The 18,178-nt window shown below is 47.2% G+C and overlaps 55 non-coding genes and 6 pseudogenes across 55 annotated transcripts; all 61 read left to right on the plus strand.

Moving 5' to 3' along the window:
* The first annotated feature begins 51 nt into the window (after window positions 1-51).
* Window positions 52-160, plus strand: LOC146285149 (5S ribosomal RNA; annotated as a pseudogene).
* A 186-nt stretch (window positions 161-346) lies between these two features.
* Window positions 347-465, plus strand: LOC146285150 (5S ribosomal RNA). Its single transcript, XR_014761715.1, has one exon. It is a non-coding gene; the product is annotated as a 5S ribosomal RNA (ribosomal RNA).
* Window positions 466-647: 182 nt separating this feature from the next.
* Window positions 648-766, plus strand: LOC146285151 (5S ribosomal RNA). The gene has a single exon (XR_014760985.1). It is a non-coding gene; the product is annotated as a 5S ribosomal RNA (ribosomal RNA).
* A 182-nt stretch (window positions 767-948) lies between these two features.
* On the plus strand, window positions 949-1,067 carry LOC146285152 (5S ribosomal RNA). Its single transcript, XR_014759010.1, has one exon. It is a non-coding gene; the product is annotated as a 5S ribosomal RNA (ribosomal RNA).
* Window positions 1,068-1,241: 174 nt separating this feature from the next.
* LOC146285153 (5S ribosomal RNA) lies at window positions 1,242-1,360 on the plus strand. The gene has a single exon (XR_014759925.1). It is a non-coding gene; the product is annotated as a 5S ribosomal RNA (ribosomal RNA).
* Window positions 1,361-1,538: 178 nt separating this feature from the next.
* LOC146285154 (5S ribosomal RNA) lies at window positions 1,539-1,657 on the plus strand. Its single transcript, XR_014761320.1, has one exon. It is a non-coding gene; the product is annotated as a 5S ribosomal RNA (ribosomal RNA).
* A 182-nt stretch (window positions 1,658-1,839) lies between these two features.
* Window positions 1,840-1,958, plus strand: LOC146285155 (5S ribosomal RNA). The gene has a single exon (XR_014760671.1). It is a non-coding gene; the product is annotated as a 5S ribosomal RNA (ribosomal RNA).
* Window positions 1,959-2,132: 174 nt separating this feature from the next.
* LOC146285156 (5S ribosomal RNA) lies at window positions 2,133-2,251 on the plus strand. The gene has a single exon (XR_014760672.1). It is a non-coding gene; the product is annotated as a 5S ribosomal RNA (ribosomal RNA).
* Window positions 2,252-2,441: 190 nt separating this feature from the next.
* Window positions 2,442-2,560, plus strand: LOC146285157 (5S ribosomal RNA). Its single transcript, XR_014761723.1, has one exon. It is a non-coding gene; the product is annotated as a 5S ribosomal RNA (ribosomal RNA).
* A 174-nt stretch (window positions 2,561-2,734) lies between these two features.
* LOC146285158 (5S ribosomal RNA) lies at window positions 2,735-2,853 on the plus strand. The gene has a single exon (XR_014759926.1). It is a non-coding gene; the product is annotated as a 5S ribosomal RNA (ribosomal RNA).
* A 178-nt stretch (window positions 2,854-3,031) lies between these two features.
* On the plus strand, window positions 3,032-3,150 carry LOC146285159 (5S ribosomal RNA). The gene has a single exon (XR_014761724.1). It is a non-coding gene; the product is annotated as a 5S ribosomal RNA (ribosomal RNA).
* Window positions 3,151-3,326: 176 nt separating this feature from the next.
* Window positions 3,327-3,445, plus strand: LOC146285160 (5S ribosomal RNA). The gene has a single exon (XR_014759927.1). It is a non-coding gene; the product is annotated as a 5S ribosomal RNA (ribosomal RNA).
* Window positions 3,446-3,623: 178 nt separating this feature from the next.
* On the plus strand, window positions 3,624-3,742 carry LOC146285161 (5S ribosomal RNA). The gene has a single exon (XR_014761321.1). It is a non-coding gene; the product is annotated as a 5S ribosomal RNA (ribosomal RNA).
* Window positions 3,743-3,914: 172 nt separating this feature from the next.
* On the plus strand, window positions 3,915-4,033 carry LOC146285162 (5S ribosomal RNA). Its single transcript, XR_014760673.1, has one exon. It is a non-coding gene; the product is annotated as a 5S ribosomal RNA (ribosomal RNA).
* Window positions 4,034-4,227: 194 nt separating this feature from the next.
* LOC146285163 (5S ribosomal RNA) lies at window positions 4,228-4,346 on the plus strand. Its single transcript, XR_014759928.1, has one exon. It is a non-coding gene; the product is annotated as a 5S ribosomal RNA (ribosomal RNA).
* A 174-nt stretch (window positions 4,347-4,520) lies between these two features.
* Window positions 4,521-4,639, plus strand: LOC146285164 (5S ribosomal RNA). The gene has a single exon (XR_014759929.1). It is a non-coding gene; the product is annotated as a 5S ribosomal RNA (ribosomal RNA).
* Window positions 4,640-4,817: 178 nt separating this feature from the next.
* Window positions 4,818-4,936, plus strand: LOC146285165 (5S ribosomal RNA). The gene has a single exon (XR_014761323.1). It is a non-coding gene; the product is annotated as a 5S ribosomal RNA (ribosomal RNA).
* Window positions 4,937-5,114: 178 nt separating this feature from the next.
* Window positions 5,115-5,233, plus strand: LOC146285166 (5S ribosomal RNA). Its single transcript, XR_014760674.1, has one exon. It is a non-coding gene; the product is annotated as a 5S ribosomal RNA (ribosomal RNA).
* A 170-nt stretch (window positions 5,234-5,403) lies between these two features.
* LOC146285167 (5S ribosomal RNA) lies at window positions 5,404-5,522 on the plus strand. The gene has a single exon (XR_014760675.1). It is a non-coding gene; the product is annotated as a 5S ribosomal RNA (ribosomal RNA).
* A 174-nt stretch (window positions 5,523-5,696) lies between these two features.
* Window positions 5,697-5,815, plus strand: LOC146285168 (5S ribosomal RNA). The gene has a single exon (XR_014760676.1). It is a non-coding gene; the product is annotated as a 5S ribosomal RNA (ribosomal RNA).
* Window positions 5,816-6,001: 186 nt separating this feature from the next.
* LOC146285169 (5S ribosomal RNA) lies at window positions 6,002-6,120 on the plus strand. Its single transcript, XR_014759930.1, has one exon. It is a non-coding gene; the product is annotated as a 5S ribosomal RNA (ribosomal RNA).
* Window positions 6,121-6,310: 190 nt separating this feature from the next.
* Window positions 6,311-6,429, plus strand: LOC146285170 (5S ribosomal RNA). Its single transcript, XR_014760678.1, has one exon. It is a non-coding gene; the product is annotated as a 5S ribosomal RNA (ribosomal RNA).
* Window positions 6,430-6,611: 182 nt separating this feature from the next.
* LOC146285171 (5S ribosomal RNA) lies at window positions 6,612-6,730 on the plus strand. Its single transcript, XR_014760679.1, has one exon. It is a non-coding gene; the product is annotated as a 5S ribosomal RNA (ribosomal RNA).
* A 180-nt stretch (window positions 6,731-6,910) lies between these two features.
* LOC146285172 (5S ribosomal RNA) lies at window positions 6,911-7,029 on the plus strand. Its single transcript, XR_014760680.1, has one exon. It is a non-coding gene; the product is annotated as a 5S ribosomal RNA (ribosomal RNA).
* Window positions 7,030-7,213: 184 nt separating this feature from the next.
* LOC146285173 (5S ribosomal RNA) lies at window positions 7,214-7,332 on the plus strand. The gene has a single exon (XR_014759931.1). It is a non-coding gene; the product is annotated as a 5S ribosomal RNA (ribosomal RNA).
* A 172-nt stretch (window positions 7,333-7,504) lies between these two features.
* On the plus strand, window positions 7,505-7,623 carry LOC146285174 (5S ribosomal RNA). The gene has a single exon (XR_014760681.1). It is a non-coding gene; the product is annotated as a 5S ribosomal RNA (ribosomal RNA).
* Window positions 7,624-7,803: 180 nt separating this feature from the next.
* LOC146285175 (5S ribosomal RNA) lies at window positions 7,804-7,922 on the plus strand (annotated as a pseudogene).
* Window positions 7,923-8,118: 196 nt separating this feature from the next.
* On the plus strand, window positions 8,119-8,237 carry LOC146285176 (5S ribosomal RNA). The gene has a single exon (XR_014759932.1). It is a non-coding gene; the product is annotated as a 5S ribosomal RNA (ribosomal RNA).
* A 172-nt stretch (window positions 8,238-8,409) lies between these two features.
* Window positions 8,410-8,528, plus strand: LOC146285177 (5S ribosomal RNA). The gene has a single exon (XR_014759934.1). It is a non-coding gene; the product is annotated as a 5S ribosomal RNA (ribosomal RNA).
* Window positions 8,529-8,708: 180 nt separating this feature from the next.
* LOC146285178 (5S ribosomal RNA) lies at window positions 8,709-8,827 on the plus strand. The gene has a single exon (XR_014760682.1). It is a non-coding gene; the product is annotated as a 5S ribosomal RNA (ribosomal RNA).
* A 194-nt stretch (window positions 8,828-9,021) lies between these two features.
* Window positions 9,022-9,140, plus strand: LOC146285179 (5S ribosomal RNA; annotated as a pseudogene).
* Window positions 9,141-9,322: 182 nt separating this feature from the next.
* Window positions 9,323-9,441, plus strand: LOC146285180 (5S ribosomal RNA). Its single transcript, XR_014759935.1, has one exon. It is a non-coding gene; the product is annotated as a 5S ribosomal RNA (ribosomal RNA).
* Window positions 9,442-9,613: 172 nt separating this feature from the next.
* On the plus strand, window positions 9,614-9,732 carry LOC146285181 (5S ribosomal RNA). The gene has a single exon (XR_014759936.1). It is a non-coding gene; the product is annotated as a 5S ribosomal RNA (ribosomal RNA).
* Window positions 9,733-9,910: 178 nt separating this feature from the next.
* On the plus strand, window positions 9,911-10,029 carry LOC146285182 (5S ribosomal RNA). Its single transcript, XR_014759937.1, has one exon. It is a non-coding gene; the product is annotated as a 5S ribosomal RNA (ribosomal RNA).
* A 186-nt stretch (window positions 10,030-10,215) lies between these two features.
* On the plus strand, window positions 10,216-10,334 carry LOC146285183 (5S ribosomal RNA). The gene has a single exon (XR_014761716.1). It is a non-coding gene; the product is annotated as a 5S ribosomal RNA (ribosomal RNA).
* A 188-nt stretch (window positions 10,335-10,522) lies between these two features.
* Window positions 10,523-10,641, plus strand: LOC146285184 (5S ribosomal RNA). Its single transcript, XR_014760986.1, has one exon. It is a non-coding gene; the product is annotated as a 5S ribosomal RNA (ribosomal RNA).
* A 186-nt stretch (window positions 10,642-10,827) lies between these two features.
* On the plus strand, window positions 10,828-10,936 carry LOC146285185 (5S ribosomal RNA; annotated as a pseudogene).
* A 188-nt stretch (window positions 10,937-11,124) lies between these two features.
* Window positions 11,125-11,243, plus strand: LOC146285186 (5S ribosomal RNA). Its single transcript, XR_014761717.1, has one exon. It is a non-coding gene; the product is annotated as a 5S ribosomal RNA (ribosomal RNA).
* A 178-nt stretch (window positions 11,244-11,421) lies between these two features.
* Window positions 11,422-11,540, plus strand: LOC146285187 (5S ribosomal RNA). Its single transcript, XR_014760987.1, has one exon. It is a non-coding gene; the product is annotated as a 5S ribosomal RNA (ribosomal RNA).
* Window positions 11,541-11,722: 182 nt separating this feature from the next.
* Window positions 11,723-11,841, plus strand: LOC146285188 (5S ribosomal RNA). The gene has a single exon (XR_014759938.1). It is a non-coding gene; the product is annotated as a 5S ribosomal RNA (ribosomal RNA).
* A 174-nt stretch (window positions 11,842-12,015) lies between these two features.
* LOC146285189 (5S ribosomal RNA) lies at window positions 12,016-12,134 on the plus strand. The gene has a single exon (XR_014759939.1). It is a non-coding gene; the product is annotated as a 5S ribosomal RNA (ribosomal RNA).
* Window positions 12,135-12,308: 174 nt separating this feature from the next.
* LOC146285190 (5S ribosomal RNA) lies at window positions 12,309-12,427 on the plus strand. The gene has a single exon (XR_014761324.1). It is a non-coding gene; the product is annotated as a 5S ribosomal RNA (ribosomal RNA).
* Window positions 12,428-12,605: 178 nt separating this feature from the next.
* Window positions 12,606-12,724, plus strand: LOC146285191 (5S ribosomal RNA). The gene has a single exon (XR_014760683.1). It is a non-coding gene; the product is annotated as a 5S ribosomal RNA (ribosomal RNA).
* A 174-nt stretch (window positions 12,725-12,898) lies between these two features.
* Window positions 12,899-13,017, plus strand: LOC146285192 (5S ribosomal RNA). Its single transcript, XR_014760684.1, has one exon. It is a non-coding gene; the product is annotated as a 5S ribosomal RNA (ribosomal RNA).
* Window positions 13,018-13,205: 188 nt separating this feature from the next.
* LOC146285193 (5S ribosomal RNA) lies at window positions 13,206-13,324 on the plus strand. Its single transcript, XR_014761725.1, has one exon. It is a non-coding gene; the product is annotated as a 5S ribosomal RNA (ribosomal RNA).
* Window positions 13,325-13,498: 174 nt separating this feature from the next.
* On the plus strand, window positions 13,499-13,617 carry LOC146285194 (5S ribosomal RNA). Its single transcript, XR_014759940.1, has one exon. It is a non-coding gene; the product is annotated as a 5S ribosomal RNA (ribosomal RNA).
* Window positions 13,618-13,795: 178 nt separating this feature from the next.
* Window positions 13,796-13,914, plus strand: LOC146285195 (5S ribosomal RNA). Its single transcript, XR_014761325.1, has one exon. It is a non-coding gene; the product is annotated as a 5S ribosomal RNA (ribosomal RNA).
* Window positions 13,915-14,088: 174 nt separating this feature from the next.
* On the plus strand, window positions 14,089-14,207 carry LOC146285196 (5S ribosomal RNA). Its single transcript, XR_014760685.1, has one exon. It is a non-coding gene; the product is annotated as a 5S ribosomal RNA (ribosomal RNA).
* A 182-nt stretch (window positions 14,208-14,389) lies between these two features.
* On the plus strand, window positions 14,390-14,508 carry LOC146285197 (5S ribosomal RNA). The gene has a single exon (XR_014759941.1). It is a non-coding gene; the product is annotated as a 5S ribosomal RNA (ribosomal RNA).
* A 174-nt stretch (window positions 14,509-14,682) lies between these two features.
* LOC146285198 (5S ribosomal RNA) lies at window positions 14,683-14,801 on the plus strand. The gene has a single exon (XR_014759942.1). It is a non-coding gene; the product is annotated as a 5S ribosomal RNA (ribosomal RNA).
* Window positions 14,802-14,979: 178 nt separating this feature from the next.
* LOC146285199 (5S ribosomal RNA) lies at window positions 14,980-15,098 on the plus strand. The gene has a single exon (XR_014761326.1). It is a non-coding gene; the product is annotated as a 5S ribosomal RNA (ribosomal RNA).
* A 178-nt stretch (window positions 15,099-15,276) lies between these two features.
* LOC146285200 (5S ribosomal RNA) lies at window positions 15,277-15,395 on the plus strand. The gene has a single exon (XR_014760686.1). It is a non-coding gene; the product is annotated as a 5S ribosomal RNA (ribosomal RNA).
* Window positions 15,396-15,569: 174 nt separating this feature from the next.
* Window positions 15,570-15,688, plus strand: LOC146285201 (5S ribosomal RNA). Its single transcript, XR_014760687.1, has one exon. It is a non-coding gene; the product is annotated as a 5S ribosomal RNA (ribosomal RNA).
* A 174-nt stretch (window positions 15,689-15,862) lies between these two features.
* On the plus strand, window positions 15,863-15,981 carry LOC146285202 (5S ribosomal RNA). The gene has a single exon (XR_014760689.1). It is a non-coding gene; the product is annotated as a 5S ribosomal RNA (ribosomal RNA).
* A 186-nt stretch (window positions 15,982-16,167) lies between these two features.
* Window positions 16,168-16,286, plus strand: LOC146285203 (5S ribosomal RNA). Its single transcript, XR_014759943.1, has one exon. It is a non-coding gene; the product is annotated as a 5S ribosomal RNA (ribosomal RNA).
* A 190-nt stretch (window positions 16,287-16,476) lies between these two features.
* On the plus strand, window positions 16,477-16,595 carry LOC146285204 (5S ribosomal RNA). The gene has a single exon (XR_014760690.1). It is a non-coding gene; the product is annotated as a 5S ribosomal RNA (ribosomal RNA).
* A 180-nt stretch (window positions 16,596-16,775) lies between these two features.
* Window positions 16,776-16,894, plus strand: LOC146285205 (5S ribosomal RNA; annotated as a pseudogene).
* Window positions 16,895-17,082: 188 nt separating this feature from the next.
* LOC146285206 (5S ribosomal RNA) lies at window positions 17,083-17,201 on the plus strand. Its single transcript, XR_014761735.1, has one exon. It is a non-coding gene; the product is annotated as a 5S ribosomal RNA (ribosomal RNA).
* A 172-nt stretch (window positions 17,202-17,373) lies between these two features.
* On the plus strand, window positions 17,374-17,492 carry LOC146285207 (5S ribosomal RNA). The gene has a single exon (XR_014760691.1). It is a non-coding gene; the product is annotated as a 5S ribosomal RNA (ribosomal RNA).
* A 180-nt stretch (window positions 17,493-17,672) lies between these two features.
* LOC146285208 (5S ribosomal RNA) lies at window positions 17,673-17,791 on the plus strand (annotated as a pseudogene).
* Window positions 17,792-17,977: 186 nt separating this feature from the next.
* On the plus strand, window positions 17,978-18,096 carry LOC146285209 (5S ribosomal RNA). Its single transcript, XR_014759945.1, has one exon. It is a non-coding gene; the product is annotated as a 5S ribosomal RNA (ribosomal RNA).
* The last annotated feature ends 82 nt before the right edge of the window (window positions 18,097-18,178 follow it).

An 18,178-nucleotide genomic window follows, 5' to 3' on the forward strand; every position in this document is an offset into this window, starting at 1 on the left:
TCAATTGCTAAATCTGTATATGGATAAGTAGCCTATGGTTGTCAACTTATTTCGTACGGCCATACCAGCCTGGCAACGCCTGATCTCGGAAGCTAAGCAGGGTCGGGCCTGGTTAGTACTTGGATGGGAGACCGCCTGGGAATACCAGGTGCTGTATGCTCTTTTGCTCATTCACTTAGAAACTGAAATCTTGCAATATGCACAAGTAGTCCTTCATGAAAGGGGCTGGAAGCTGTTTTCATTTTGACACGAGAGAGAGAGAGAGAGAGAGAGAGAGAGAGACTACCTTGCATTGTCAATTGCTAAATCTGTATATGGATAAGTAGCCTATGGTTGTCAACTTATTTCGTACGGCCATACCAGCCTGGCCACGCCCGATCTCGTCTGATCTCGGAAGCTAAGCAGGGTCGGGCCTGGTTAGTACTTGGATGGGAGACCGCCTGGGAATACTAGGTGCTGTATGCTCTTTTGCTCATTCACTTAGAAACTGACATCTTGCAATATGCACAAGTAGTCCTTCATGAAAGGGGCTGGAAGCTGTTTTCATTTTGACACGAGAGAGAGAGAGAGAGAGAGAGAGAGACTACCTTGCATTGTCAATTGCTAAATACTTATATGGATAAGTAGCCTATGGTTGTCAACTTATTTTGTACGGCCATACCAGCCTGGCAACGCCCGATCTCGTCTGATCTCGGAAGCTAAGCAGGGTCGGGCCTGGTTAGTACTTGGATGGGAGACCGCCTGGGAATACCAGGTGCTGTATGCTCTTTTGCTCATTCACTTAGAAACTGACATCTTGCAATATGCACAAGTAGTCCTTCATGAAAGGGGCTGGAAGCTGTTTTCATTTTGACACGAGAGAGAGAGAGAGAGAGAGAGAGAGACTACCTTGCATTGTCAATTGCTAAATCTGTATATGGATAAGTAGCCTATGGTTGTCAACTTATTTCGTACGGCCATACCAGCCTGGCAACGCCCGATCTCGTCTGATCTCGGAAGTTAAGCAGGGTCGGGCCTGGTTAGTACTTGGATGGGAGACCGCCTGGGAATACCAGGTGCTGTATGCTCTTTTGCTCATTCACTTAGAAACTGAAATCTTGCAATATGCACAAGTAGTCCTTCATGAAAGGGGCTGGAAGCTGTTTTCATTTTGACACGAGAGAGAGAGAGAGAGAGACCACCTTGCATTGTCAATCGCTAAATCTGTATATGGATAAGTAGCCTATGGTTGTCAACTTATTTCGTACGGCCATACCAGCCTGGCAACGCCCGATCTCGTCTGATCTCGGAAGCTAAGCAGGGTCGGGCCTGGTTAGTACTTGGATGGGAGACCGCCTGGGAATACCAGGTGCTGTATGCTCTTTTGCTCATTCACTTAGAAACTGACATTTTGCAATATGCACAAGTAGTCCTTCATGAAAGGGGCTGGAAGCTGTTTTCATTTTGACACGAGAGAGAGAGAGAGAGAGAGAGACTACCTTGCATTGTCAATTGCTAAATCTGTATATCGATAAGTAGCCTATGGTTGTCAACTTATTTCGTACGGCCATACCAGCCTGGCAACGCCCGATCTCGTCTGATCTCGGAAGCTAAGCAGGGTCGGGCCTGGTTGGTACTTGGATGGGAGACCGCCTGGGAATACCAGGTGCTGTATGCTCTTTTGCTCATTCACTTAGAAACTGACATCTTGCAATATGCACAAGTAGTCCTTCATGAAAGGGGCTGGAAGCTGTTTTCATTTTGACACGAGAGAGAGAGAGAGAGAGAGAGAGAGACCACCTTGCATTGTCAATTGCTAAATCTGTATATGGATAAGTAGCCTATGGTTGTCAACTTATTTCGTACGGCCATACCAGCCTGGCAACGCCCGATCACGTCTGATCTCGGAAGCTAAGCAGGGTCGGGCCTGGTTAGTACTTGGATGGGAGACCGCCTGGGAATACCAGGTGCTGTATGCTCTTTTGCTCATTCACTTAGAAACTGACATCTTGCAATATGCACAAGTAGTCCTTCATGAAAGGGGCTGGAAGCTGTTTTCATTTTGACACGAGAGAGAGAGAGAGAGAGACCACCTTGCATTGTCAATTGCTAAATCTGTATATGGATAAGTAGCCTATGGTTGTCAACTTATTTCGTACGGCCATACCAGCCTGGCAACGCCCGATCACGTCTGATCTCGGAAGCTAAGCAGGGTCGGGCCTGGTTAGTACTTGGATGGGAGACCGCCTGGGAATACCAGGTGCTGTATGCTCTTTTGCTCATTCACTTAGAAACTGACATCTTGCAATATGCACAAGTAGTCCTTCATGAAAGGGGCTGGAAGCTGTTTTCATTTTGACACGAGAGAGAGAGAGAGAGAGAGAGAGAGAGAGAGAGACTACCTTGCATTGTCAATTGCTAAATCTGTATATGGATAAGTAGCCTATGGTTGTCAACTTATTTCGTACGGCCATACCAGCCTGGCAACGCCCGATCTCGTCTGATCTCGGAAGCTAAGCAGGGTCGGGCCTGGTTAGTACTTGGATGGGAGACCGCCTCGGAATACCAGGTGCTGTATGCTCTTTTGCTCATTCACTTAGAAACTGACATCTTGCAATATGCACAAGTAGTCCTTCATGAAAGGGGCTGGAAGCTGTTTTCATTTTGACACGAGAGAGAGAGAGAGAGAGACCACCTTGCATTGTCAATCGCTAAATCTGTATATGGATAAGTAGCCTATGGTTGTCAACTTATTTCGTACGGCCATACCAGCCTGGCAACGCCCGATCTCGTCTGATCTCGGAAGCTAAGCAGGGTCGGGCCTGGTTAGTACTTGGATGGGAGACCGCCTGGGAATACCAGGTGCTGTATGCTCTTTTGCTCATTCACTTAGAAACTGACATCTTGCAATATGCACAAGTAGTCCTTCATGAAAGGGGCTGGAAGCTGTTTTCATTTTGACACGAGAGAGAGAGAGAGAGAGAGAGACTACCTTGCATTGTCAATTGCTAAATCTGTATATGGATAAGTAGCCTATGGTTGTCAACTTATTTCGTACGGCCATACCAGCCTGGCAACGCCCGATCTCGTCTGATCTCGGAAGCTAAGCAGGGTCGGGCCTGGTTAGTACTTGGATGGGAGACCGCCTCGGAATACCAGGTGCTGTATGCTCTTTTGCTCATTCACTTAGAAACTGACATCTTGCAATATGCACAAGTAGTCCTTCATGAAAGGGGCTGGAAGCTGTTTTCATTTTGACACGAGAGAGAGAGAGAGAGAGAGACCACCTTGCATTGTCAATCGCTAAATCTGTATATGGATAAGTAGCCTATGGTTGTCAACTTATTTCGTACGGCCATACCAGCCTGGCAACGCCCGATCTCGTCTGATCTCGGAAGCTAAGCAGGGTCGGGCCTGGTTAGTACTTGGATGGGAGACCGCCTGGGAATACCAGGTGCTGTATGCTCTTTTGCTCATTCACTTAGAAACTGACATCTTGCAATATGCACAAGTAGTCCTTCATGAAAGGGGCTGGAAGCTGTTTTCATTTTGACACGAGAGAGAGAGAGAGAGAGAGAGACTACCTTGCATTGTCAATTGCTAAATCTGTATATCGATAAGTAGCCTATGGTTGTCAACTTATTTCGTACGGCCATACCAGCCTGGCAACGCCCGATCTCGTCTGATCTCGGAAGCTAAGCAGGGTCGGGCCTGGTTGGTACTTGGATGGGAGACCGCCTGGGAATACCAGGTGCTGTATGCTCTTTTGCTCATTCACTTAGAAACTGACATCTTGCAATATGCACAAGTAGTCCTTCATGAAAGGGGCTGGAAGCTGTTTTCATTTTGACACGAGAGAGAGAGAGAGAGACCACCTTGCATTGTCAATTGCTAAATCTGTATATGGATAAGTAGCCTATGGTTGTCAACTTATTTCGTACGGCCATACCAGCCTGGCAACGCCCGATCACGTCTGATCTCGGAAGCTAAGCAGGGTCGGGCCTGGTTAGTACTTGGATGGGAGACCGCCTGGGAATACCAGGTGCTGTATGCTCTTTTGCTCATTCACTTAGAAACTGACATCTTGCAATATGCACAAGTAGTCCTTCATGAAAGGGGCTGGAAGCTGTTTTCATTTTGACACGAGAGAGAGAGAGAGAGAGAGAGAGAGAGAGAGAGAGAGACTACCTTGCATTGTCAATTGCTAAATCTGTATATGGATAAGTAGCCTATGGTTGTCAACTTATTTCGTACGGCCATACCAGCCTGGCAACGCCCGATCTCGTCTGATCTCGGAAGCTAAGCAGGGTCGGGCCTGGTTAGTACTTGGATGGGAGACCGCCTGGGAATACCAGGTGCTGTATGCTCTTTTGCTCATTCACTTAGAAACTTAAATCTTGCAATATGCACAAGTAGTCCTTCATGAAAGGGGCTGGAAGCTGTTTTCATTTTGACACGAGAGAGAGAGAGAGAGAGACCACCTTGCATTGTCAATCGCTAAATCTGTATATGGATAAGTAGCCTATGGTTGTCAACTTATTTCGTACGGCCATACCAGCCTGGCAACGCCCGATCTCGTCTGATCTCGGAAGCTAAGCAGGGTCGGGCCTGGTTAGTACTTGGATGGGAGACCGCCTGGGAATACCAGGTGCTGTATGCTCTTTTGCTCATTCACTTAGAAACTGACATCTTGCAATATGCACAAGTAGTCCTTCATGAAAGGGGCTGGAAGCTGTTTTCATTTTGACACGAGAGAGAGAGAGAGAGAGAGAGACTACCTTGCATTGTCAATTGCTAAATCTGTATATCGATAAGTAGCCTATGGTTGTCAACTTATTTCGTACGGCCATACCAGCCTGGCAACGCCCGATCTCGTCTGATCTCGGAAGCTAAGCAGGGTCGGGCCTGGTTGGTACTTGGATGGGAGACCGCCTGGGAATACCAGGTGCTGTATGCTCTTTTGCTCATTCACTTAGAAACTGACATCTTGCAATATGCACAAGTAGTCCTTCATGAAAGGGGCTGGAAGCTGTTTTCATTTTGACACGAGAGAGAGAGAGAGAGAGAGAGACCACCTTGCATTGTCAATTGCTAAATCTGTATATGGATAAGTAGCCTATGGTTGTCAACTTATTTCGTACGGCCATACCAGCCTGGCAACGCCCGATCACGTCTGATCTCGGAAGCTAAGCAGGGTCGGGCCTGGTTAGTACTTGGATGGGAGACCGCCTGGGAATACCAGGTGCTGTATGCTCTTTTGCTCATTCACTTAGAAACTGACATCTTGCAATATGCACAAGTAGTCCTTCATGAAAGGGGCTGGAAGCTGTTTTCATTTTGACACGAGAGAGAGAGAGAGACCACCTTGCATTGTCAATTGCTAAATCTGTATATGGATAAGTAGCCTATGGTTGTCAACTTATTTCGTACGGCCATACCAGCCTGGCAACGCCCGATCACGTCTGATCTCGGAAGCTAAGCAGGGTCGGGCCTGGTTAGTACTTGGATGGGAGACCGCCTGGGAATACCAGGTGCTGTATGCTCTTTTGCTCATTCACTTAGAAACTGACATCTTGCAATATGCACAAGTAGTCCTTCATGAAAGGGGCTGGAAGCTGTTTTCATTTTGACACGAGAGAGAGAGAGAGAGAGACCACCTTGCATTGTCAATTGCTAAATCTGTATATGGATAAGTAGCCTATGGTTGTCAACTTATTTCGTACGGCCATACCAGCCTGGCAACGCCCGATCACGTCTGATCTCGGAAGCTAAGCAGGGTCGGGCCTGGTTAGTACTTGGATGGGAGACCGCCTGGGAATACCAGGTGCTGTATGCTCTTTTGCTCATTCACTTAGAAACTGACATCTTGCAATATGCACAAGTAGTCCTTCATGAAAGGGGCTGGAAGCTGTTTTCATTTTGACACGAGAGAGAGAGAGAGAGAGAGAGAGAGAGAGACTACCTTGCATTGTCAATTGCTAAATCTGTATATGGATAAGTAGCCTATGGTTGTCAACTTATTTCGTACGGCCATACCAGCCTGGCAACGCCCGATCTCGTCTGATCTCGGAAGCTAAGCAGGGTCGGGCCTGGTTAGTACTTGGATGGGAGACCGCCTGGGAATACCAGGTGCTGTATGCTCTTTTGCTCATTCACTTAGAAACTGACATCTTGCAATATGCACAAGTAGTCCTTCATGAAAGGGGCTGGAAGCTGTTTTCATTTTGACACGAGAGAGAGAGAGAGAGAGAGAGAGAGAGAGAGAGACCACCTTGCATTGTCAATTGCTAAATCTGTATATGGATAAGTAGCCTATGGTTGTCAACTTATTTCGTACGGCCATACCAGCCTGGCAACGCCCGATCACGTCTGATCTCGGAAGCTAAGCAGGGTCGGGCCTGGTTAGTACTTGGATGGGAGACCGCCTGGGAATACCAGGTGCTGTATGCTCTTTTGCTCATTCACTTAGAAACTGACATCTTGCAATATGCACAAGTAGTCCTTCATGAAAGGGGCTGGAAGCTGTTTTCATTTTGACACGAGAGAGAGAGAGAGAGAGAGAGAGAGACCACCTTGCATTGTCAATTGCTAAATCTGTATATGGATAAGTAGCCTATGGTTGTCAACTTATTTCGTACGGCCATACCAGCCTGGCAACGCCCGATCACGTCTGATCTCGGAAGCTAAGCAGGGTCGGGCCTGGTTAGTACTTGGATGGGAGACCGCCTGGGAATACCAGGTGCTGTATGCTCTTTTGCTCATTCACTTAGAAACTGACATCTTGCAATATGCACAAGTAGTCCTTCATGAAAGGGGCTGGAAGCTGTTTTCATTTTGACACGAGAGAGAGAGAGAGAGAGAGAGAGACCACCTTGCATTGTCAATTGCTAAATCTGTATATGGATAAGTAGCCTATGGTTGTCAACTTATTTCGTACGGCCATACCAGCCTGGCAACGCCCGATCACGTCTGATCTCGGAAGCTAAGCAGGGTCGGGCCTGGTTAGTACTTGGATGGGAGACCGCCTGGGAATACCAGGTGCTGTATGCTCTTTTGCTCATTCACTTAGAAACTGACATCTTGCAATATGCACAAGTAGTCCTTCATGAAAGGGGCTGGAAGCTGTTTTCATTTTGACACGAGAGAGAGAGAGAGAGAGAGAGAGAGAGACTACCTTGCATTGTCAATTGCTAAATCTGTATATGGATAAGTAGCCTATGGTTGTCAACTTATTTCGTACGGCCATACCAGCCTGGCAACGCCCGATCTCGTCTGATCTCGGAAGCTAAGCAGGGTCGGGCCTGGTTAGTACTTGGATGGGAGACCGCCTGGGAATACCAGGTGCTGTATGCTCTTTTGCTCATTCACTTAGAAACTGAAATCTTGCAATATGCACAAGTAGTCCTTCATGAAAGGGTCTGGAAGCTGTTTTCATTTTGACACGAGAGAGAGAGAGAGAGACCACCTTGCATTGTCAATTGCTAAATCTGTATATGGATAAGTAGCCTATGGTTGTCAACTTATTTCGTACGGCCATACCAGCCTGGCAACGCCCGATCACGTCTGATCTCGGAAGCTAAGCAGGGTCGGGCCTGGTTAGTACTTGGATGGGAGACCGCCTGGGAATACCAGGTGCTGTATGCTCTTTTGCTCATTCACTTAGAAACTGACATCTTGCAATATGCACAAGTAGTCCTTCATGAAAGGGGCTGGAAGCTGTTTTCATTTTGACACGAGAGAGAGAGAGAGAGAGAGAGAGACCACCTTGCATTGTCAATTGCTAAATCTGTATATGGATAAGTAGCCTATGGTTGTCAACTTATTTCGTACGGCCATACCAGCCTGGCAACGCCAGATCACGTCTGATCTCGGAAGCTAAGCAGGGTCGGGCCTGGTTAGTACTTGGATGGGAGACCGCCTGGGAATACCAGGTGCTGTATGCTCTTTTGCTCATTCACTTAGAAACTGACATCTTGCAATATGCACAAGTAGTCCTTCATGAAAGGGGCTGGAAGCTGTTTTCATTTTGACACGAGAGAGAGAGAGAGAGAGAGAGAGAGAGAGAGAGAGAGAGACTACCTTGCATTGTCAATTGCTAAATCTGTATATGGATAAGTAGCCTATGGTTGTCAACTTATTTCGTACGGCCATACCAGCCTGGCAACGCCCGATCTCGTCTGATCTCGGAAGCTAAGCAGGGTCGGGCCTGGTTAGTACTTGGATGGGAGACCGCCTGGGAATACCAGGTGCTGTATGCTCTTTTGCTCATTCACTTAGAAACTGAAATCTTGCAATATGCACAAGTAGTCCTTCATGAAAGGGGCTGGAAGCTGTTTTCATTTTGACACGAGAGAGAGAGAGAGAGACTACCTTGCATTGTCAATTGCTAAATCTGTATATGGATAAGTAGCCTATGGTTGTCAACTTATTTCGTACGGCCATACCAGCCTGGCAACGCCCGATCTCGTCTGATCTCGGAAGCTAAGCAGGGTCGGGCCTGGTTAGTACTTGGATGGGAGACCGCCTGGGAATACCAGGTGCTGTATGCTCTTTTGCTCATTCACTTAGAAACTGAAATCTTGCAATATGCACAAGTAGTCCTTCATGAAAGGGGCTGGAAGCTGTTTTCATTTTGACACGAGAGAGAGAGAGAGAGAGAGAGAGACCACCTTGCATTGTCAATTGCTAAATCTGTATATGGATAAGTAGCCTATGGTTGTCAACTTATTTCGTACGGCCATACCAGCCTGGCAACGCCCGATCACGTCTGATCTCGGAAGCTAAGCAGGGTCGGGCCTGGTTAGTACTTGGATGGGAGACCGCCTGGGAATACCAGGTGCTGTATGCTCTTTTGCTCATTCACTTAGAAACTGACATCTTGCAATATGCACAAGTAGTCCTTCATGAAAGGGGCTGGAAGCTGTTTTCATTTTGACACGAGAGAGAGAGAGAGAGAGAGAGAGAGAGAGAGAGAGAGACCACCTTGCATTGTCAATTGCTAAATCTGTATATGGATAAGTAGCCTATGGTTGTCAACTTATTTCGTACGGCCATACCAGCCTGGCAACGCCCGATCACGTCTGATCTCGTAAGCTAAGCAGGGTCGGGCCTGGTTAGTACTTGGATGGGAGACCGCCTGGGAATACCAGGTGCTGTATGCTCTTTTGCTCATTCACTTAGAAACTGACATCTTGCAATATGCACAAGTAGTCCTTCATGAAAGGGGCTGGAAGCTGTTTTCATTTTGACACGAGAGAGAGAGAGAGAGAGAGAGAGAGACTACCTTGCATTGTCAATTGCTAAATCTGTATATGGATAAGTAGCCTATGGTTGTCAACTTATTTCGTACGGCCATACCAGCCTGGCAACGCCCGATCTCGTCTGATCTCGGAAGCTAAGCAGGGTCGGGCCTGGTTAGTACTTGGATGGGAGACCGCCTGGGAATACCAGGTGCTGTATGCTCTTTTGCTCATTCACTTAGAAACTGACATCTTGCAATATGCACAAGTAGTCCTTCATGAAAGGGGCTGGAAGCTGTTTTCATTTTGACACGAGAGAGAGAGAGAGAGACCACCTTGCATTGTTAATTGCTAAATCTGTATATGGATAAGTAGCCTATGGTTGTCAACTTATTTCGTACGGCCATACCAGCCTGGCAACGCCCGATCTCGTCTGATCTCGGAAGCTAAGCAGGGTCGGGCCTGGTTAGTACTTGGATGGGAGACCGCCTGGGAATACCAGGTGCTGTATGCTCTTTTGCTCATTCACTTAGAAACTGACATCTTGCAATATGCACAAGTAGTCCTTCATGAAAGGGGCTGGAAGCTGTTTTCATTTTGACACGAGAGAGAGAGAGAGAGAGAGAGACTACCTTGCATTGTCAATTGCTAAATCTGTATATGGATAAGTAGCCTATGGTTGTCAACTTATTTCGTACGGCCATACCAGCCTGGCAACGCCCGATCTCGTCTGATCTCGGAAGCTAAGCAGGGTCGGGCCTGGTTAGTACTTGGATGGGAGACCGCCTGGGAATACCAGGTGCTGTATGCTCTTTTGCTCATTCACTTAGAAACTGAAATCTTGCAATATGCACAAGTAGTCCTTCATGAAAGGGGCTGGAAGCTGTTTTCATTTTGACACGAGAGAGAGAGAGAGAGAGAGAGAGAGAGAGACTACCTTGCATTGTCAATTGCTAAATCTGTATATGGATAAGTAGCCTATGGTTGTCAACTTATTTCGTACGGCCATACCAGCCTGGCCACGCCCGATCTCGTCTGATCTCGGAAGCTAAGCAGGGTCGGGCCTGGTTAGTACTTGGATGGGAGACCGCCTGGGAATACTAGGTGCTGTATGCTCTTTTGCTCATTCACTTAGAAACTGACATCTTGCAATATGCACAAGTAGTCCTTCATGAAAGGGGCTGGAAGCTGTTTTCATTTTGACACGAGAGAGAGAGAGAGAGAGAGAGAGAGAGAGAGACTACCTTGCATTGTCAATTGCTAAATCTGTATATGGATAAGTAGCCTATGGTTGTCAACTTATTTTGTACGGCCATACCAGCCTGGCAACGCCCGATCTCGTCTGATCTCGGAAGCTAAGCAGGGTCGGGCCTGGTTAGTACTTGGATGGGAGACCGCCTGGGAATACCAGGTGCTGTATGCTCTTTTGCTCATTCACTTAGAAACTGACATCTTGCAATATGCACAAGTAGTCCTTCATGAAAGGGGCTGGAAGCTGTTTTCATTTTGACACGAGAGAGAGAGAGAGAGAGAGAGAGAGAGAGACTACCTTGCATTGTCAATTGCTAAATCTGTATATGGATAAGTAGCCTATGGTTGTCAACTTATTTCGTACGGCCATACCAGCCTGGCAACGCCTGATCTCGGAAGCTAAGCAGGGTCGGGCCTGGTTAGTACTTGGATGGGAGACCGCCTGGGAATACCAGGTGCTGTATGCTCTTTTGCTCATTCACTTAGAAACTGAAATCTTGCAATATGCACAAGTAGTCCTTCATGAAAGGGGCTGGAAGCTGTTTTCATTTTGACACGAGAGAGAGAGAGAGAGAGAGAGAGAGAGAGAGACTACCTTGCATTGTCAATTGCTAAATCTGTATATGGATAAGTAGCCTATGGTTGTCAACTTATTTCGTACGGCCATACCAGCCTGGCCACGCCCGATCTCGTCTGATCTCGGAAGCTAAGCAGGGTCGGGCCTGGTTAGTACTTGGATGGGAGACCGCCTGGGAATACTAGGTGCTGTATGCTCTTTTGCTCATTCACTTAGAAACTGACATCTTGCAATATGCACAAGTAGTCCTTCATGAAAGGGGCTGGAAGCTGTTTTCATTTTGACACGAGAGAGAGAGAGAGAGAGAGAGACTACCTTGCATTGTCAATTGCTAAATACTTATATGGATAAGTAGCCTATGGTTGTCAACTTATTTTGTACGGCCATACCAGCCTGGCAACGCCCGATCTCGTCTGATCTCGGAAGCTAAGCAGGGTCGGGCCTGGTTAGTACTTGGATGGGAGACCGCCTGGGAATACCAGGTGCTGTATGCTCTTTTGCTCATTCACTTAGAAACTGACATCTTGCAATATGCACAAGTAGTCCTTCATGAAAGGGGCTGGAAGCTGTTTTCATTTTGACACGAGAGAGAGAGAGAGAGAGAGAGAGAGACTACCTTGCATTGTCAATTGCTAAATCTGTATATGGATAAGTAGCCTATGGTTGTCAACTTATTTCGTACGGCCATACCAGCCTGGCAACGCCCGATCTCGTCTGATCTCGGAAGCTAAGCAGGGTCGGGCCTGGTTAGTACTTGGATGGGAGACCGCCTGGGAATACCAGGTGCTGTATGCTCTTTTGCTCATTCACTTAGAAACTGAAATCTTGCAATATGCACAAGTAGTCCTTCATGAAAGGGGCTGGAAGCTGTTTTCATTTTGACACGAGAGAGAGAGAGAGAGAGACCACCTTGCATTGTCAATCGCTAAATCTGTATATGGATAAGTAGCCTATGGTTGTCAACTTATTTCGTACGGCCATACCAGCCTGGCAACGCCCGATCTCGTCTGATCTCGGAAGCTAAGCAGGGTCGGGCCTGGTTAGTACTTGGATGGGAGACCGCCTGGGAATACCAGGTGCTGTATGCTCTTTTGCTCATTCACTTAGAAACTGACATCTTGCAATATGCACAAGTAGTCCTTCATGAAAGGGGCTGGAAGCTGTTTTCATTTTGACACGAGAGAGAGAGAGAGAGAGACTACCTTGCATTGTCAATTGCTAAATCTGTATATCGATAAGTAGCCTATGGTTGTCAACTTATTTCGTACGGCCATACCAGCCTGGCAACGCCCGATCTCGTCTGATCTCGGAAGCTAAGCAGGGTCGGGCCTGGTTGGTACTTGGATGGGAGACCGCCTGGGAATACCAGGTGCTGTATGCTCTTTTGCTCATTCACTTAGAAACTGACATCTTGCAATATGCACAAGTAGTCCTTCATGAAAGGGGCTGGAAGCTGTTTTCATTTTGACACGAGAGAGAGAGAGAGAGAGAGAGACCACCTTGCATTGTCAATTGCTAAATCTGTATATGGATAAGTAGCCTATGGTTGTCAACTTATTTCGTACGGCCATACCAGCCTGGCAACGCCCGATCACGTCTGATCTCGGAAGCTAAGCAGGGTCGGGCCTGGTTAGTACTTGGATGGGAGACCGCCTGGGAATACCAGGTGCTGTATGCTCTTTTGCTCATTCACTTAGAAACTGACATCTTGCAATATGCACAAGTAGTCCTTCATGAAAGGGGCTGGAAGCTGTTTTCATTTTGACACGAGAGAGAGAGAGAGAGAGACCACCTTGCATTGTCAATTGCTAAATCTGTATATGGATAAGTAGCCTATGGTTGTCAACTTATTTCGTACGGCCATACCAGCCTGGCAACGCCCGATCACGTCTGATCTCGGAAGCTAAGCAGGGTCGGGCCTGGTTAGTACTTGGATGGGAGACCGCCTGGGAATACCAGGTGCTGTATGCTCTTTTGCTCATTCACTTAGAAACTGACATCTTGCAATATGCACAAGTAGTCCTTCATGAAAGGGGCTGGAAGCTGTTTTCATTTTGACACGAGAGAGAGAGAGAGAGAGAGAGAGAGAGAGAGACTACCTTGCATTGTCAATTGCTAAATCTGTATATGGATAAGTAGCCTATGGTTGTCAACTTATTTCGTACGGCCATACCAGCCTGGCAACGCCCGATCTCGTCTGATCTCGGAAGCTAAGCAGGGTCGGGCCTGGTTAGTACTTGGATGGGAGACCGCCTCGGAATACCAGGTGCTGTATGCTCTTTTGCTCATTCACTTAGAAACTGACATCTTGCAATATGCACAAGTAGTCCTTCATGAAAGGGGCTGGAAGCTGTTTTCATTTTGACACGAGAGAGAGAGAGAGAGAGACCACCTTGCATTGTCAATCGCTAAATCTGTATATGGATAAGTAGCCTATGGTTGTCAACTTATTTCGTACGGCCATACCAGCCTGGCAACGCCCGATCTCGTCTGATCTCGGAAGCTAAGCAGGGTCGGGCCTGGTTAGTACTTGGATGGGAGACCGCCTGGGAATACCAGGTGCTGTATGCTCTTTTGCTCATTCACTTAGAAACTGACATCTTGCAATATGCACAAGTAGTCCTTCATGAAAGGGGCTGGAAGCTGTTTTCATTTTGACACGAGAGAGAGAGAGAGAGAGAGAGACTACCTTGCATTGTCAATTGCTAAATCTGTATATCGATAAGTAGCCTATGGTTGTCAACTTATTTCGTACGGCCATACCAGCCTGGCAACGCCCGATCTCGTCTGATCTCGGAAGCTAAGCAGGGTCGGGCCTGGTTGGTACTTGGATGGGAGACCGCCTGGGAATACCAGGTGCTGTATGCTCTTTTGCTCATTCACTTAGAAACTGACATCTTGCAATATGCACAAGTAGTCCTTCATGAAAGGGGCTGGAAGCTGTTTTCATTTTGACACGAGAGAGAGAGAGAGAGAGACCACCTTGCATTGTCAATTGCTAAATCTGTATATGGATAAGTAGCCTATGGTTGTCAACTTATTTCGTACGGCCATACCAGCCTGGCAACGCCCGATCACGTCTGATCTCGGAAGCTAAGCAGGGTCGGGCCTGGTTAGTACTTGGATGGGAGACCGCCTGGGAATACCAGGTGCTGTATGCTCTTTTGCTCATTCACTTAGAAACTGACATCTTGCAATATGCACAAGTAGTCCTTCATGAAAGGGGCTGGAAGCTGTTTTCATTTTGACACGAGAGAGAGAGAGAGAGAGAGAGAGAGACTACCTTGCATTGTCAATTGCTAAATCTGTATATGGATAAGTAGCCTATGGTTGTCAACTTATTTCGTACGGCCATACCAGCCTGGCAACGCCCGATCTCGTCTGATCTCGGAAGCTAAGCAGGGTCGGGCCTGGTTAGTACTTGGATGGGAGACCGCCTGGGAATACCAGGTGCTGTATGCTCTTTTGCTCATTCACTTAGAAACTTAAATCTTGCAATATGCACAAGTAGTCCTTCATGAAAGGGGCTGGAAGCTGTTTTCATTTTGACACGAGAGAGAGAGAGAGAGAGACCACCTTGCATTGTCAATCGCTAAATCTGTATATGGATAAGTAGCCTATGGTTGTCAACTTATTTCGTACGGCCATACCAGCCTGGCAACGCCCGATCTCGTCTGATCTCGGAAGCTAAGCAGGGTCGGGCCTGGTTAGTACTTGGATGGGAGACCGCCTGGGAATACCAGGTGCTGTATGCTCTTTTGCTCATTCACTTAGAAACTGACATCTTGCAATATGCACAAGTAGTCCTTCATGAAAGGGGCTGGAAGCTGTTTTCATTTTGACACGAGAGAGAGAGAGAGAGAGAGAGACTACCTTGCATTGTCAATTGCTAAATCTGTATATCGATAAGTAGCCTATGGTTGTCAACTTATTTCGTACGGCCATACCAGCCTGGCAACGCCCGATCTCGTCTGATCTCGGAAGCTAAGCAGGGTCGGGCCTGGTTGGTACTTGGATGGGAGACCGCCTGGGAATACCAGGTGCTGTATGCTCTTTTGCTCATTCACTTAGAAACTGACATCTTGCAATATGCACAAGTAGTCCTTCATGAAAGGGGCTGGAAGCTGTTTTCATTTTGACACGAGAGAGAGAGAGAGAGAGAGAGACCACCTTGCATTGTCAATTGCTAAATCTGTATATGGATAAGTAGCCTATGGTTGTCAACTTATTTCGTACGGCCATACCAGCCTGGCAACGCCCGATCACGTCTGATCTCGGAAGCTAAGCAGGGTCGGGCCTGGTTAGTACTTGGATGGGAGACCGCCTGGGAATACCAGGTGCTGTATGCTCTTTTGCTCATTCACTTAGAAACTGACATCTTGCAATATGCACAAGTAGTCCTTCATGAAAGGGGCTGGAAGCTGTTTTCATTTTGACACGAGAGAGAGAGAGAGAGAGACCACCTTGCATTGTCAATTGCTAAATCTGTATATGGATAAGTAGCCTATGGTTGTCAACTTATTTCGTACGGCCATACCAGCCTGGCAACGCCCGATCACGTCTGATCTCGGAAGCTAAGCAGGGTCGGGCCTGGTTAGTACTTGGATGGGAGACCGCCTGGGAATACCAGGTGCTGTATGCTCTTTTGCTCATTCACTTAGAAACTGACATCTTGCAATATGCACAAGTAGTCCTTCATGAAAGGGGCTGGAAGCTGTTTTCATTTTGACACGAGAGAGAGAGAGAGAGAGACCACCTTGCATTGTCAATTGCTAAATCTGTATATGGATAAGTAGCCTATGGTTGTCAACTTATTTCGTACGGCCATACCAGCCTGGCAACGCCCGATCACGTCTGATCTCGGAAGCTAAGCAGGGTCGGGCCTGGTTAGTACTTGGATGGGAGACCGCCTGGGAATACCAGGTGCTGTATGCTCTTTTGCTCATTCACTTAGAAACTGACATCTTGCAATATGCACAAGTAGTCCTTCATGAAAGGGGCTGGAAGCTGTTTTCATTTTGACACGAGAGAGAGAAAGAGAGAGAGAGAGAGAGAGACTACCTTGCATTGTCAATTGCTAAATCTGTATATGGATAAGTAGCCTATGGTTGTCAACTTATTTCGTACGGCCATACCAGCCTGGCAACGCCCGATCTCGTCTGATCTCGGAAGCTAAGCAGGGTCGGGCCTGGTTAGTACTTGGATGGGAGACCGCCTGGGAATACCAGGTGCTGTATGCTCTTTTGCTCATTCACTTAGAAACTGACATCTTGCAATATGCACAAGTAGTCCTTCATGAAAGGGGCTGGAAGCTGTTTTCATTTTGACACGAGAGAGAGAGAGAGAGAGAGAGAGAGAGAGAGAGACCACCTTGCATTGTCAATTGCTAAATCTGTATATGGATAAGTAGCCTATGGTTGTCAACTTATTTCGTACGGCCATACCAGCCTGGCAACGCCCGATCACGTCTGATCTCGGAAGCTAAGCAGGGTCGGGCCTGGTTAGTACTTGGATGGGAGACCGCCTGGGAATACCAGGTGCTGTATGCTCTTTTGCTCATTCACTTAGAAACTGACATCTTGCAATATGCACAAGTAGTCCTTCATGAAAGGGGCTGGAAGCTGTTTTCATTTTGACACGAGAGAGAGAGAGAGAGAGAGAGAGACCACCTTGCATTGTCAATTGCTAAATCTGTATATGGATAAGTAGCCTATGGTTGTCAACTTATTTCGTACGGCCATACCAGCCTGGCAACGCCCGATCACGTCTGATCACGGAAGCTAAGCAGGGTCGGGCCTGGTTAGTACTTGGATGGGAGACCGCCTGGGAATACCAGGTGCTGTATGCTCTTTTGCTCATTCACTTAGAAACTGACATCTTGCAATATGCACAAGTAGTCCTTCATGAAAGGGGCTGGAAGCTGTTTTCATTTTGACACGAGAGAGAGAGAGAGAGAGAGAGAGAGAGAGAGACTACCTTGCATTGTCAATTGCTAAATCTGTATATGGATAAGTAGCCTATGGTTGTCAACTTATTTCGTACGGCCATACCAGCCTGGCAACGCCCGATCTCGTCTGATCTCGGAAGCTAAGCAGGGTCGGGCCTGGTTAGTACTTGGATGGGAGACCGCCTGGAAATACCAGGTGCTGTATGCTCTTTTGCTCATTCACTTAGAAACTGAAATCTTGCAATATGCACAAGTAGTCCTTCATGAAAGGGGCTGGAAGCTGTTTTCATTTTGACACGAGAGAGAGAGAGAGAGACCACCTTGCATTGTCAATTGCTAAATCTGTATATGGATAAGTAGCCTATGGTTGTCAACTTATTTCGTACGGCCATACCAGCCTGGCAACGCCCGATCACGTCTGATCTCGGAAGCTAAGCAGGGTCGGGCCTGGTTAGTACTTGGATGGGAGACCGCCTGGGAATACCAGGTGCTGTATGCTCTTTTGCTCATTCACTTAGAAACTGACATCTTGCAATATGCACAAGTAGTCCTTCATGAAAGGGGCTGGAAGCTGTTTTCATTTTGACACGAGAGAGAGAGAGAGAGAGAGAGAGACCACCTTGCATTGTCAATTGCTAAATCTGTATATGGATAAGTAGCCTATGGTTGTCAACTTATTTCGTACGGCCATACCAGCCTGGCAACGCCAGATCACGTCTGATCTCGGAAGCTAAGCAGGGTCGGGCCTGGTTAGTACTTGGATGGGAGACCGCCTGGGAATACCAGGTGCTGTATGCTCTTTTGCTCATTCACTTAGAAACTGACATCTTGCAATATGCACAAGTAGTCCTTCATGAAAGGGGCTGGAAGCTGTTTTCATTTTGACACGAGAGAGAGAGAGAGAGAGAGAGAGAGAGAGACTACCTTGCATTGTCAATTGCTAAATCTGTATATGGATAAGTAGCCTATGGTTGTCAACTTATTTCGTACGGCCATACCAGCCTGGCAACGCCCGATCTCGTCTGATCTCGGAAGCTAAGCAGGGTCGGGCCTGGTTAGTACTTGGATGGGAGACCGCCTGGGAATACCAGGTGCTGTATGCTCTTTTGCTCATTCACTTAGAAACTGAAATCTTGCAATATGCACAAGTAGTCCTTCATGAAAGGGGCTGGAAGCTGTTTTCAT

Source organism: Hypomesus nipponensis, chromosome 6 (genome assembly GCF_054491055.1).
Source record: "Hypomesus nipponensis isolate SF chromosome 6, ASM5449105v1, whole genome shotgun sequence".
Classification (NCBI taxonomy): domain Eukaryota; kingdom Metazoa; phylum Chordata; class Actinopteri; order Osmeriformes; family Osmeridae; genus Hypomesus; species Hypomesus nipponensis.